The sequence below is a fragment of the Belonocnema kinseyi genome, chromosome 2 (genome assembly GCF_010883055.1).
Source record: "Belonocnema kinseyi isolate 2016_QV_RU_SX_M_011 chromosome 2, B_treatae_v1, whole genome shotgun sequence".
Taxonomy (NCBI): domain Eukaryota; kingdom Metazoa; phylum Arthropoda; class Insecta; order Hymenoptera; family Cynipidae; genus Belonocnema; species Belonocnema kinseyi.
The window spans coordinates 49443524-49456505 of NC_046658.1; positions in this window are offsets into that span (position 1 = coordinate 49443524).

The following is a 12982-nucleotide window of genomic DNA, read 5'->3' on the forward strand; positions in this document are numbered from 1 at the left end:
CCCCCCACATATTGTATCCGTCATTTTGTTTTCGGATTTTTTTACATCGGGTTCGTAATCAGCAACCCCAAAAAGCCGCAAATAGCTAAATTAGGCCTATTTTTTAAAGATTTTATGCTATTGGCCAGCTTTTTACGATTTAGTCCCATTGTGCGACATCAAAGTTTCAGGATATTTTCTTTTATATTTTACATTCTCATATCATTTATGATGGAATGTCTTAAATTCATGTGATTTTGAAACTATCCAGTTATTGTTCATTCTCGACGCTTTGAGATTCCCTGAGTCAGAAAAAATAGTTTTACGAAAATGTCTGTCGGTATGCCTGTCTCCCTGTTTTCTGACGATGCACTAAGTTTCCAAGGATTTTTCTAATTCAAATTTCCTTTGCACACTGACTTGTGGTCCAAAGCGACAGTTTAAGTTCGTTAGCCAGCCTTCTACTACCGAATGCTTATGGTTCTAAACATGAAAATTTAATCTAAAAAACGTAATAATTTAACTTGCCCACGAGAATACGCTACGTACAATGAAAAGACAAGAGAACAATATATTCTTAGTTCTTAAAAGTATTACAAAATTACTCTTGACTGTTTTATTTTGTTTCCTTTTTTCAAAAATAATAACAAGAAAATGAAATTACATATTTTTCGATGCTAATGGATATGATGAAAATGTGTTCGTTAGGAGAAAGGAGCCAAACAATCGCCAAATTATGTTTTTTTGTTGAAATTTTAATTAGTTTGTGCACAAGTGTGGGTGAAATAAAAAGACTTAGCGCGAAGTGCGATAAGCAACTGCTACGCGCCCTAGGTTCGCTCAAACTGGCGAGCAAGGCCAGCAGCGCGTGGTGAGAATGTGCCTGCGCAGCAGGCAGATTCCTTAAAATATATTTTAACAGTTTCCTTACATACGAACTCCTGTAAATTGTACAAATTTTCACGTTTTGAATATTGGTTCGTTTTGAATATTTACAATTTAAAATTGGTAAGGTATTTTTCAGATTTCTTAAATTTTTTTGTCTATTTGCAGCACATGAATTGAACTAATCTTTAATATCAAAAGCAAAATATAGATGAACTTTGAACTTTATGCTTTGAAGCTTTTAATTATAAAAATTTTCGAAATTTGGTGTAGATCTATGTATTTTCTAAGAGAAAAATTCTATAAATAAAAAAATCGTATTCCTAAATGATTATGTTGCCTACTGTCTCAACAAAAATATAATTAACATTAAAATTGACATTTCCTCTTATAGACTTTAATATGAAATATTTTGTCATAATACAAATTATAAAATCTTCTTATATTCAATGGCTTTACAAATGGAAAATGCATATATGGGCAAGACACATGTGGCCTCATATATTTAGAACCATTTTCCAACATTTCAACACATTATTTACAATTGGTAAAGTGACACTCAGGTACATGCTCTTAATATTTAACGCTCTATGTGAAGTGTTTTTAACGTAACAGAGGTAGGAATGTTCGATATTTTCATTTCTTGAAAACTGAGTCTTCTTTCAGTAAAAGAAGTTTGTAAAAATTTCTTATCTAAATTTCTCGTATAAGCTTGCTACGATGAAAATTTTGATACTTCATCTTTTGACTTTTTATGATAACTTGAGAAAAGGTTGAGCTATAGGCTGATGAAATTTTGATAAATTTTAACCCTAAATAATCTTCTTTTTTGATCAAGTTTAGGGTTGGATTAGACTATGTAAATTTTTATTTTTTTTTATATTTTCCTCAAAAATTGTTTTGAATGTGATTTCTTTTCATTGTTTGATTATATTTAAGAACTAAAAATATACGCGTGCGAGAAATAATTAAGTGAATACCGTGAGAATGAAGAAAATGAATCAGAAAAATGTGATAGGTTTAATCTTTTTTATCATAATATTCACAGTATTACTAAACCATGCGAGACGCCATTTCGATTAAACGGTATTCAGCTGATATAATTCAATGTAATTTTTTCAGAATCTTCGTATACAAATATATATCTTTAAGAATATTTGGATTTTTACATTCTCATCAGAGAAGGTATTAGATTTACGTAAAATTTGACCCCTCCCCAGTTTTTGTCAAATGTCCTCGTTTTAAGACCCCCTGAATCCGAAAAAAAGGTTTTTACGAATGTGTCTATCTGTATGTCTGTCTTCTTCTCTTATGTCTGTATGTATGTTTGTATGTATATCTGTATGTCTGTCTGTCTGTGAACACGATACCTTTTGCAAAAATTAATCTATTAGATTGGCCTTTGGTACACTTGTTTAGTGTCCTAAACTAAATGTCAAGTTCGTTAGCCAGCCACTTGGATAAAAATTCAAAGAGTGGGCACATTTTGAATATTTTTGAGACCACTTTTTTCAAAATTAAAAAATTCTCTGTACGGTTATTTATATTATTCAAAAAATTTAACAATTTATCTTTATAATTTTTTCGAAAAATCAAAAATTACTGGAGTTATAGCATTTTCAAAATCCAAAAAAACAAACTTAAATGAACAATTTAAGCCCTACAAGATTATGATAACAAATTTTTCAATTTGGTCAAAAAGTGGAAAATTCCAAATTTCATCCTACACAAAATTTGTGGAAAAACATTTTTTCAAGATGTAAAAATTCTATGCACGATTGTTCATAGTACTTCAAAACTTAAACAATTTATCCTTTCGACTTTTTTCTATAAAAAGAAAATTATCAGAGTTAGAGCATTTTCAAAATCCAAAAAAAAACAAACTAAAATGAACATTTTAAGTACCAAAAATAATGAAAAATACAAAAATTCCATTTTTTGGTTAAACTATGCAAGATACGAAAAAAACGAAAAAGCTCAAATTGCGCGCCCTGGAAAGAACTACAAATTTTTAATGAATCACTTTTCGATATAAGCTACGAAAATAAATGAGACAAAACTTGTTCGTCCAAAAAAGAGCTATAATTTTTGATAGGACACGTAGTTTTTGCTTTAGTCATAAAAAATAACATTCTAAATAAAAATATTAAATTTGTTTGAAAAAACGGCACAAGGTATGAACTTAAATTACCAGACAACAGTTCTTCAGCTAAAAAGATCTATAAATTTATTATTAATCATTATTCGATAGGACGAGTAGATTTTCTTTTAATCGTAAAACATAAGATTAAAAATTAAAAAATTAACTTTTTGGAAAAAGCACAGAAAAGACGAAAGAAGACATAGGCTCGTATATAAGACCCTATATACATGTTTCAGAGCAGCTTATAGTACAATTTATAGCAAAATAAGAAACAAATACCAAAATAATCATGATAAATACAATTTGCTTTTTATTTTGCAATTTTTTAATAAGTAATACCGGTCAGAGTCACATAAAAAATGTGTTATCATTTATATAAAAGTGTTGTATATAATGTAAAAAAGTTGACATGTTGGACAAAATCGAGTGCGAAGCACGAGATGCGTGATGATAATGTGTTCGTTAAAGCAAAAAGAGCTTTAACAAAAGAGAGTCAAAATCACAAAATTACAGATGTCGATCCGTTCACCTTTGATTTTAAAAGGTCTGTACCCGAATGCGGAAGAAATGCCAAGACTGAGCGCGGAATGCGATTGCTATCAGTCGCGTGCCGTAGGTGCGCTCAAACTCTCGAGCTAAGTTTTGTTGACGAAAGAGAATTCACAATCACAAAATTACAGTGATGGATTTTTTGAGTCTTAATTTTAAAATGTTTGCGCAAGAATGTGCGAAAATATAAAGACCGAGTGCGTAGCGCGAGGTAAATACATAATCGAGCGCGAGATAAATACAACATCGAGCGCGAAGCACGAGAACCAACAGTCGCGCGCCCTAGGTGCGCTCAAACTTGCGAGTGAAGCGAGCCGCGCGCGCAGCGCGCGATGCGACTGTGCACGCGTAGCTGGCAGATTTTTTTATTTTTCGCTTATAAGTACAATTTTTTTTAGTCTGAGAAATATATCAACACAATAGCTAAGAAAATGGTATACTTGGAGAATATGCATCTATTGGTGTGTTTGTTTTTAAAATGTTTTTAAAAAAGAAAAATTCTAACTTTTTCACATACATTACACTGTTAAAAATGTTTGCGATTTTACAATACCTAACAATACAAAATGTAATGTTAAATTAAAATCTTGGTATTGTGATGTGAAATTGCAATACACGTATTGTGAATTGAAAAGATTGCGTATCCGCCGCTGCGAAGCAGCCCCATATTATACGTATCTCCTCAAAGTATGTTTTTTATTTTATGCAATATCGGAGTACAATAATAATTTAATCAAAAGTGAGGCAAATGGTAAGCTTATATTAAAGTTTCATATTAAATCTAAGGTTTTCCAGCAATATAGAAGTTTGTATTTTCGTAGTAACTTTCAGAATGTTTTTGTTTTTATACTGCGAAATAACATAATCTGCATCAGAAACTTAAAGTTTGAAAATAATCGATATTTTCCCTGAAAAATGCTGTCAAGATCTCTAACATAATATACAAAAACACGTGTAATCTTTTTGTGAGCTATGTGAATTCGTGTAGGTTATGTTTGTGATTTTCACAACATTTTATAATTAAAAATTGTTTTAATCAAATCTACAAATGAATTCAATTCTGAAGAAAATGTCAATTGAGTATGAAAGACTAAAAGCTTTCACATTTATAATAATAAATATTAATCAACTTAAATATGAAGATTAGTTCAATTTTTTCTTCGGTCTTACGATCAAGTTTAAAATAAAAAGACAAGGAAATCCGAGTCAATAATTTAATCAAGTTGACTATTTGGATCGATCGGATAAAGAAAATTTGCTTCTTAATGAGAAATTTGCTTTAATTATGATTAAAAAATTGGTCTATAAAGTACTGTGAAAAAATGGGATACTTGGATTTTATACGTATAAGATACGGTCCAACTACACGTCATGACATCGGACAATGGATCAACACTTAAAGGTGGTTAGTCCACCTAAGTGAACTACGTACCTTTCTCATTCGATGTGGAAAGGAATCTCTGATTCCAGTTCATATACAGAATACTACTAAGAAATTTAATTTAACTAATGTTCATTATAAAATTTATACTAAACTCCAAAAAGTAGATTTAACTTACCAGAAAAAACTTTTAAATTGTGAAATCAGCAATGTAGTTGCCAGGATTCATAAATTAGGTCATTTTTCTTATTATTTAAAACACAGATTGGAAAGAAAAATTATTGATAACTCTGTTGGTAACTTCTTTATATCACAAGAATCAAGTCTACGTATTCTAAAATACCAACAGAGAGATGTTTACATTAAAAATTTAATTTCCTTAAAAATAGATTTTTGAAAGATGAAAATAAATATAGAGAATTAAGATTTAAAAAATGGCTTAAAAATTTATCTAATGAAACAATTCTAGTTGAAATGGCGGAGACCGTGTCTTTAGGTAATAAATTTGGTATTCCTTACAATTCAGACAAAATTCTATCTGATAATATCATTGCAAATATTGAAGAATGTATAAAAAATGTAGACGAAAAAAATAAAAAAGCAAATGTTAGAAAAGTTGTCACAGATTTAATTTCAAATCACACACAAAATAGTAAATTTAATAATTCTAATAAAATATCTGGAACAGTTAAAATTTTCAAAATGACCACACAGATATAATATTTGTTAGAGCAGATAAAGGCAATACTTCAGTTGCAGCTAATAGAAATGATTATAACAAAACAGTTGAAAATTTATTGCAAAATAACGTACTATACAAAAAAGTTAACACAAGCTTAGTTCCAACCATTGAAAATAAATGCAATGATATTTTATGAAGATGGGAAAATAAAAGGTATATAAATGAGAATTTAGCTTATCATTTACAAAATCATGGGAGTGTTGTTGCTAAGGCTTGTGCTCTTCCTAAAGTTCACAAACCTGACCTAAAATGGAGATCAATAGTGTCTTCCATAGGATCACCCACCTACAATTAACCTAAATTTTAATCAAAAATTTTAAAACCTATTTCTGGTACGACTCACTCTTTTGTTAAAGTCAGTTGGAATTTTAAAGATAATATTAAGAATATTCATGTACCCATTACCCACTCATTATCATCTTTAGATGTGGTTTCTATGTTCGATAACATTCCGTTAGATTTACTTTCTGATTGCATAGAAGAAAAATTACAAGTTTATAGAAATTTAACAAAAATATCTAATTCTGAAATTTTAATAGCTGTTAGAACAGTATTTAATAATACTGTTTTCTTTTTCAACCAAAAGTTTTATAAACAACTATCAGGTTGTCCTATGGGTTCTCCCCTATCTCGAGTTGCTTCCAATCTCATTTTAGAGGATTTAGAAAATAGAGCATTATCGAAATTAACTTTTAAGGGCATGGGATACTTACAGTTTCCCCGGCTTTTTTTCCACAAAAATAAACATTTTTAAAAACTAAATTAGGAAATGCTATAAAATATCATAACGGACATCCCTGGACTCTTTTTTGAGGGATAATAACAAAAAAAAATTTATTGTGCTAAATAAAAATTTTATGCATATGCATTATTTTGAGGTTACGTCGTTTTTCATCTCTGCCTTTCCGATAATCTGGAAATTATTTATGAAATAAACTTTTTTGATTGGCTGCAAACAAAGTTAGTTCCGGAAGATTAGTTACTATGTTTATTTGTAAGTCCAAAGTTTTCGGCCAGAAATATCGTGTAGTTTGGAAATAACACTCGGGTGAATTGTAACACACATAACCTCGAAATATACACGCACGTTGTTAGCAATATCAAAATTTTTTTGATAATTAACCCAAAAAAAGTGTGCGGGGACGTTTGTTAGCATGTTCGCTATCATTTTCCAAATTTTTAAGACAAAATATTTATTATTCTAGAAAAAAAGCCGGGAGAACCTAAAACTGGTAAAATCGACAATTTTCTAAGTATCACATGCCCTTAAACCACTTTTCTATAAAAGGTACGTGGATGACATATTCACTATAGTTCCCGCTGACAAAATTCAAGAATTAATTAACACATTCAATAGTATAGAAGAATCCTTACAATTTACTTTTGAATTAGAAAATAATAACACCTTAAATTATTTGGATATATCAATCAGAACTATTGAAAATGGAAGTTTAATTACCAATTGGTACAATAAACCTTCATGGTCAGGGCAAAATTAAAATTATAATTCACACCATCAATTTAACCAAAAAGTTGAATTAATAAAAGGACTAGTAGATTGATGCATAAAACTAAGCGATTTCAATTTTCGAGAAGAACATTTAAAAGAATTAAAAATTACATTACAACAAAATAATTATCCATTAACTTTAATAGAAAGTGTGATTAAAGAAAGAATAAACGAGATTTAAAATAGTTCTAGTCAACAAAATAAATGGTTGTATAATTACAAAAAAACTGATTTAAATGTTTCGTTACCATATGTACAAGGTTTATCAGAGAGATTAAAAAGGGCTTTGAAGAAAATTCAACATTGATGTATATTTTAGAAACAATCACAAATTGGAAAATTGTTTTGTAAATAAGAAAGATTCTAAAAAAATTGAAAATTTGTTAAACGTAGTTTATTTAATAAAATGCAAAGTCTGCAAAAAAGTTTATATTGGTGAAACTGGTTGAAGGTTAAAAACAAGAATAGCTGAACATAGAAGAGATTGCAGAATTGGCAATTTGAACACAGGTTTGTGACAACACTCGTGGAATTTTCATCACGTTTTTTATTTTGACTTTGATAACATAAAGATTTTAGCAATAGAAAACAACACTTACAAACGTAGAATTTTAGAATCAATTTTCATTAATAAATATAAGAACTGTTACATTAATTTAAAAAGAGAAATACTTAATGTAACTCAACACTACCATAATATAATAAATTGAATAGTAAATTTCAATAAGACCTTGGCGCGCTATTTTCGCTAAAGTGGAATTAGACCCTCTATATTGAGAACTCCGTACTAAATATAATTAACATAATCCAAGTTTAGTTTCCTGTCACCATTACCTGTTTGTCCGTCGTGTGACTATCGTTGGTTCGCTCAAATGTTTTTAAAATGTAACCTTAATTATTGGGAGCCTCTTTTCTTTTTTTGAGGTTTTTCCCAATTAAAAAATTATGCGTTTCGGAAATTATTTCAAGCCGTTTCACTTTTATTCATCGAACTACAATTTTTTATGTGCAAAAATCTAACATAAGGTAAATTTACTTTTCTTGTCATAATATAATTTTCCCTACGACAATGTTAATTTTTTAAATTAGCTAATTTTTAGAATAGTTTTGTATCAGATATTGCCTGAGGATGACTGAGGATGTCTCTTTATTTTAAACTTGATCGTAAGACGGAGGAAAAATTGAACTAATCTTCATATTTAAGTTCACTATTTGGATCGATCGCAGAAAGAAATTTTCTTCTTAATGAGAAGTTTGTTTTATTTTTGATTGATAAATATTAATCCCAGAATATGTATTTACCTTTTATTTTATATAAAAGTTGAAAACACAATTTTTCCCAGTATTGTATAAGTTTTCAACTTTACCAAAATATTATATCTGCACTGTTAAAAATTTCTGTTGTGATTTCACAATGAATGCAATGGAAGTTTATTACCAAAACCTAATGTAATTTCAGAATACATGTGATGTAATTTTACAACACACGTATTCTAATTTTCCAATACATGGATTGTGATGTAGATTTTTAAGGATGTTCTGAAATTACAAACATTCGTTGTAACTTCACAATACTGTATTGCGACGGTACAATTTCATGTATTGCAAAATTACATTACGTTCTGATAATAAGCTTCCATTATGCATTTATTGTGAAATCGCAACAGAAATTTTTAACAGTGTATATGGTAAGTATCAAATATATTCATTTTGATTGAATGAATATATTTGAATATATGAAATCCATCTATGTCCTATAGACAAGAAAATATGAAAAATGACGAGGAATAATAAATAACAAACATATACATAATAAAGCAGCGCAGGCGAAATTGATTTTTCAATATAAATTCTCATTTCCATACATTTAAACGCTTTTTGTTTCACATTCGCTAACAAAAAGCTGCTACAAAAATTTAACTTTTTGTATCAATATAAATTGCATAAGTAAATGTGTATTTAATGGACTTTTATTTTCAGGTACTGCGTCCTCAATAAATAGATAAGTTTCTCATAGAAGTTTTGCACTATAATCATAAAAAATGGAGCAGTCCAATTCTTGAAAAAGTCTTTTTACTTTATAAGTACACTTATTAAAATGGATAGAGAAATTATGCAAGATTCTTCATTGATAACAAGATATTATTTTATTAAGGATTTTAATTTTCATCATCTTAACTAAAAATGTTCAATATGCATCATTATATCCTGATCAAAGACAAAAAAATTTTAAGTAAAGAACGAAATAAAAATAAGAATATTTTTGTAGCAAACTAAAAGATTTTAATATGCATACAAAAGCGAGAAAGTTTCAAGACTAATTACTTCTGGTACTGCAGGAGACACATCCGCGTGCATTATGGAGCGGTGGTCATCTAGAGATAAAATAATAATCTATATCTCAAGAAAGCTCCACACCCATCCATAGTGGTAGACGGGCTACATGCGAGAAAGTAAATTTTTTTTAAGGAATCAACATTGGAGCGAAGTTTCTTTCTGTTCCTTTTTCCTCCATAGAATTCGACTAACTGCTTTCGATCACGGAGGGAATTGTAACAAAGAGAGCGCCAGTCATTGTTAACCTTTCTTTTCCTTTCCCTTCAATTCACCAGATTTGAGATGATAAAGATTATCGATTTTTGTTTAAGTTTCGCAATACAACGAAATTCTATACAGAGAAATTGACCTTACTTTCAAAAGTCTATTATTACTCTTTCAACAATAACATCTTTAATAACAGCTCAACTACTTTCTTTCCAAGCATGTAGACACGAGATGATAGCACTTAAAATGGAATTTTGGCTGCCACAAAGGAAAGAAATCTCACCCTATTAAACAATTTCTTTTAGATTGATCAATATATCATAATAGGTTTTTCATCAAATATCTTTCCTGGTTTACCTTCAGACTCAGAAATGAAATACCAACAATTTATCAGCGACTCACAAAGGGTCTCATCACACTGAAAGTAAAAACAAAGTTTCATTTCTGGATCTAAAATGTACGTATTTTATATGTTCGAAGTTTAAATAACATACCTGCGCAACATTGTATATACTAAATTCCAGTTATTTCAATTATTTAATAAACATGTTTAAATCTTTGTAGAAAGCTTCGTCCAAGAAAATCAATCTGATGCAGAAACGAGCCTTATGATGATCGCTGAATAGCTTTTTCAAAGATTATTGCAGGTGAATAGTTCTCAGGTATCACACGGAAGAGTAGAATACTATTGTTGTTGAAGTAATGATATGGAAAAATCTGATTTATATTCCGCTTCGGATTACAAATATAGTCTGTCTGAGGCTATAGAAACAGAAAAAGAAGTCGAAACTATTCAAATTTTATAGTTTTCCGCCTTTGTTATTCCTAACCGCTTCGTCCAATCGGGATTCACATCTCCTTGGTCTCTCGTTCGCCTTCCGGGTAGCCATCGCGAAGAAAGTATAGGCACCATTCTTGACGCGTTTGACCGAATAATGATAAGCGAAGTAACTAGATTCATTATCGAGTTTCTGAACCGGATAATTAAGTATCCTTATCCTCAGCGCGTTAAGTGCAGATGCTTCTTGATTAAGTACACTAAAACGTTTTTACTCTTCACGAATTCCAAAGTAATAGTTTTCAATATTTAAATTGCACACCAATTTTTTAATATTTTACTTCTATTTAATCCGTTTATATACTCTGAATGAAACAGATTCCTCTAAGGAAATTATGAACAAAAACTTTAGGTATTAAAAAGAATTGAAGGGTCGTTGCCAAAATGTTACGAAATTTAAGTATTGGCCGTTGTACCCATTTCTATACTCTAATAGAATATTGTGGAAAATACTGGCATAGAGTACCTTAATCGAAGTGATTTTAGCAAATATTTCCAATTTTAGCGATTTGCTTAGAAATGGAAGATTGTAATATGACTGAAATTTCCCCTCGGTAACATATCCTCAAAAAACAGATTCACACACAAAACTTGGCTAATTTATGGCCAAAGAATTTTGTAAATAAATTATGCTGGAATCATTATCATTAGGTTCAGGAACTTAAAAATTATTACAAATAGAGATAAATATTTTAGTTTTAAAGATGCTTAATTATTGCAAGAAGCTCCGACCCTTTAGTTTTGTTTCCAATCTGTAACATTCATATTTTAGTACAGAACTTTAAAATAATCACATTGAAAATCTCAAAAAATAATTTTTTTTATTCCTGTGTGAGTGTTTACATAATCAGAAAAATGTTAATTACTCTTAGGATAACCCAAATTATACAAAGTGTGTAACATACGATTTTCCTGTTACTGAATTCGGTAACATATTTTTAATGATTCCTTACAGAAAAATTGTAAATATGAGTATACTAGCAGTAAGAGCACGGAAAAAATTCACTATTTATTCAGGTTTTTACGTCCACTTTAAATGTTTTTATTAATAATTTCGAAACTTGATCTACTTGGTTATACTCGTAACCTATTCTGTTATTTTTTTAAATTATTTTTATGTTATGTGTAGGTCTCGTTTAAACTAATAAAACTTGCCGAATTTGACCACAAAATCGATCTGTGAAAGAAAAGAATTTCCAATTTTTAACATAAACGCTATGAATAACAGTAATTTATTAGAAAATTTCAATAAAATACATAGGTGGTGTTAAATATAATTAAAAAGCATTTATTTCTAAAATTTATCTGCAATACAAATGTAGATCTTGATCTTTGAAATCGGTATTTTCATTCTATTGTTGTTATGAAATAATGAGGAAAAAAAATTTCAGTCCGTTTTTGGAGGTTTATTTTTCAATAAAAGGTTTTTAAAAACAGTCCAAATTCAAGAACTTTTTAGGAACGATCCTTAAATTCACAAACAATAAATTTTTCAAAAGGCAAGTTTTATACGCAAATACCTATATTTAATAATAATTTATTTAACAGTAGAAAATTCAATAATGTTAAATTTTGGATACTTTTTTCTGGATAAAATCATCCATCATTTATTAAAATTGAGTAATTTCAAAAAATTTGGTAAGAAGTGATAAAAAAATGGTTCAGTTAAATACCAAATTTTTTAAACAAAGAATTTTATTATGTTTTTAATTTTTTGTTTTGAAGGAATATGTTAGACGTTAAACGAGACCGGCAGTAATTATATTGAAATGTCTAAAAGTATAATCAGATATTTTTTCCTGAGACCTTTATCTTGTGACTACAATGCGTTAAAATGTTTTGGCTGCCACGCCTTATGTAAGAGTGAAAACAAGCACCAAGTGAGACTGTTGCAAACATGGTTAATTAGAAATGAATTGGAAATTATGACAATTTTTGAACACGTGGTTTTAGATTATTGATTTCAGTTTGTATACAGAAGAAACGTGTACAGGATTCAACTGGATTCAACTTAATTTTCCTTGCTATACACAATTGCCTGATACAATTGGTCTTGTCCAAACAAAATTCTGCAAAAAATTCAAATTACTCTTTAGATTTGAAAGTCTTATACATTTTTAATAATAGATTGTTGTACTCAATTATTTTTTTCCATATTGGATGAGGCGGAGAAAAAAATTATTTTATACATGGACTACAATGAACATTTAAAACAGAAAATATTCCTGGATATACCTTGTTCCAGCAAACAGTCTTTTTCGTGAAAGCTGACTGGACTATAATTAACTTCAGTATTAAAGTAAACTTGTAATTTTTATTCTATTCTTACTGACTCAAATGTAGAAAGCGGTTCACATCATTTTGAAAAATAAATGACCTCTTGAATTCCTTATAGTTCGATTAAGCCATAT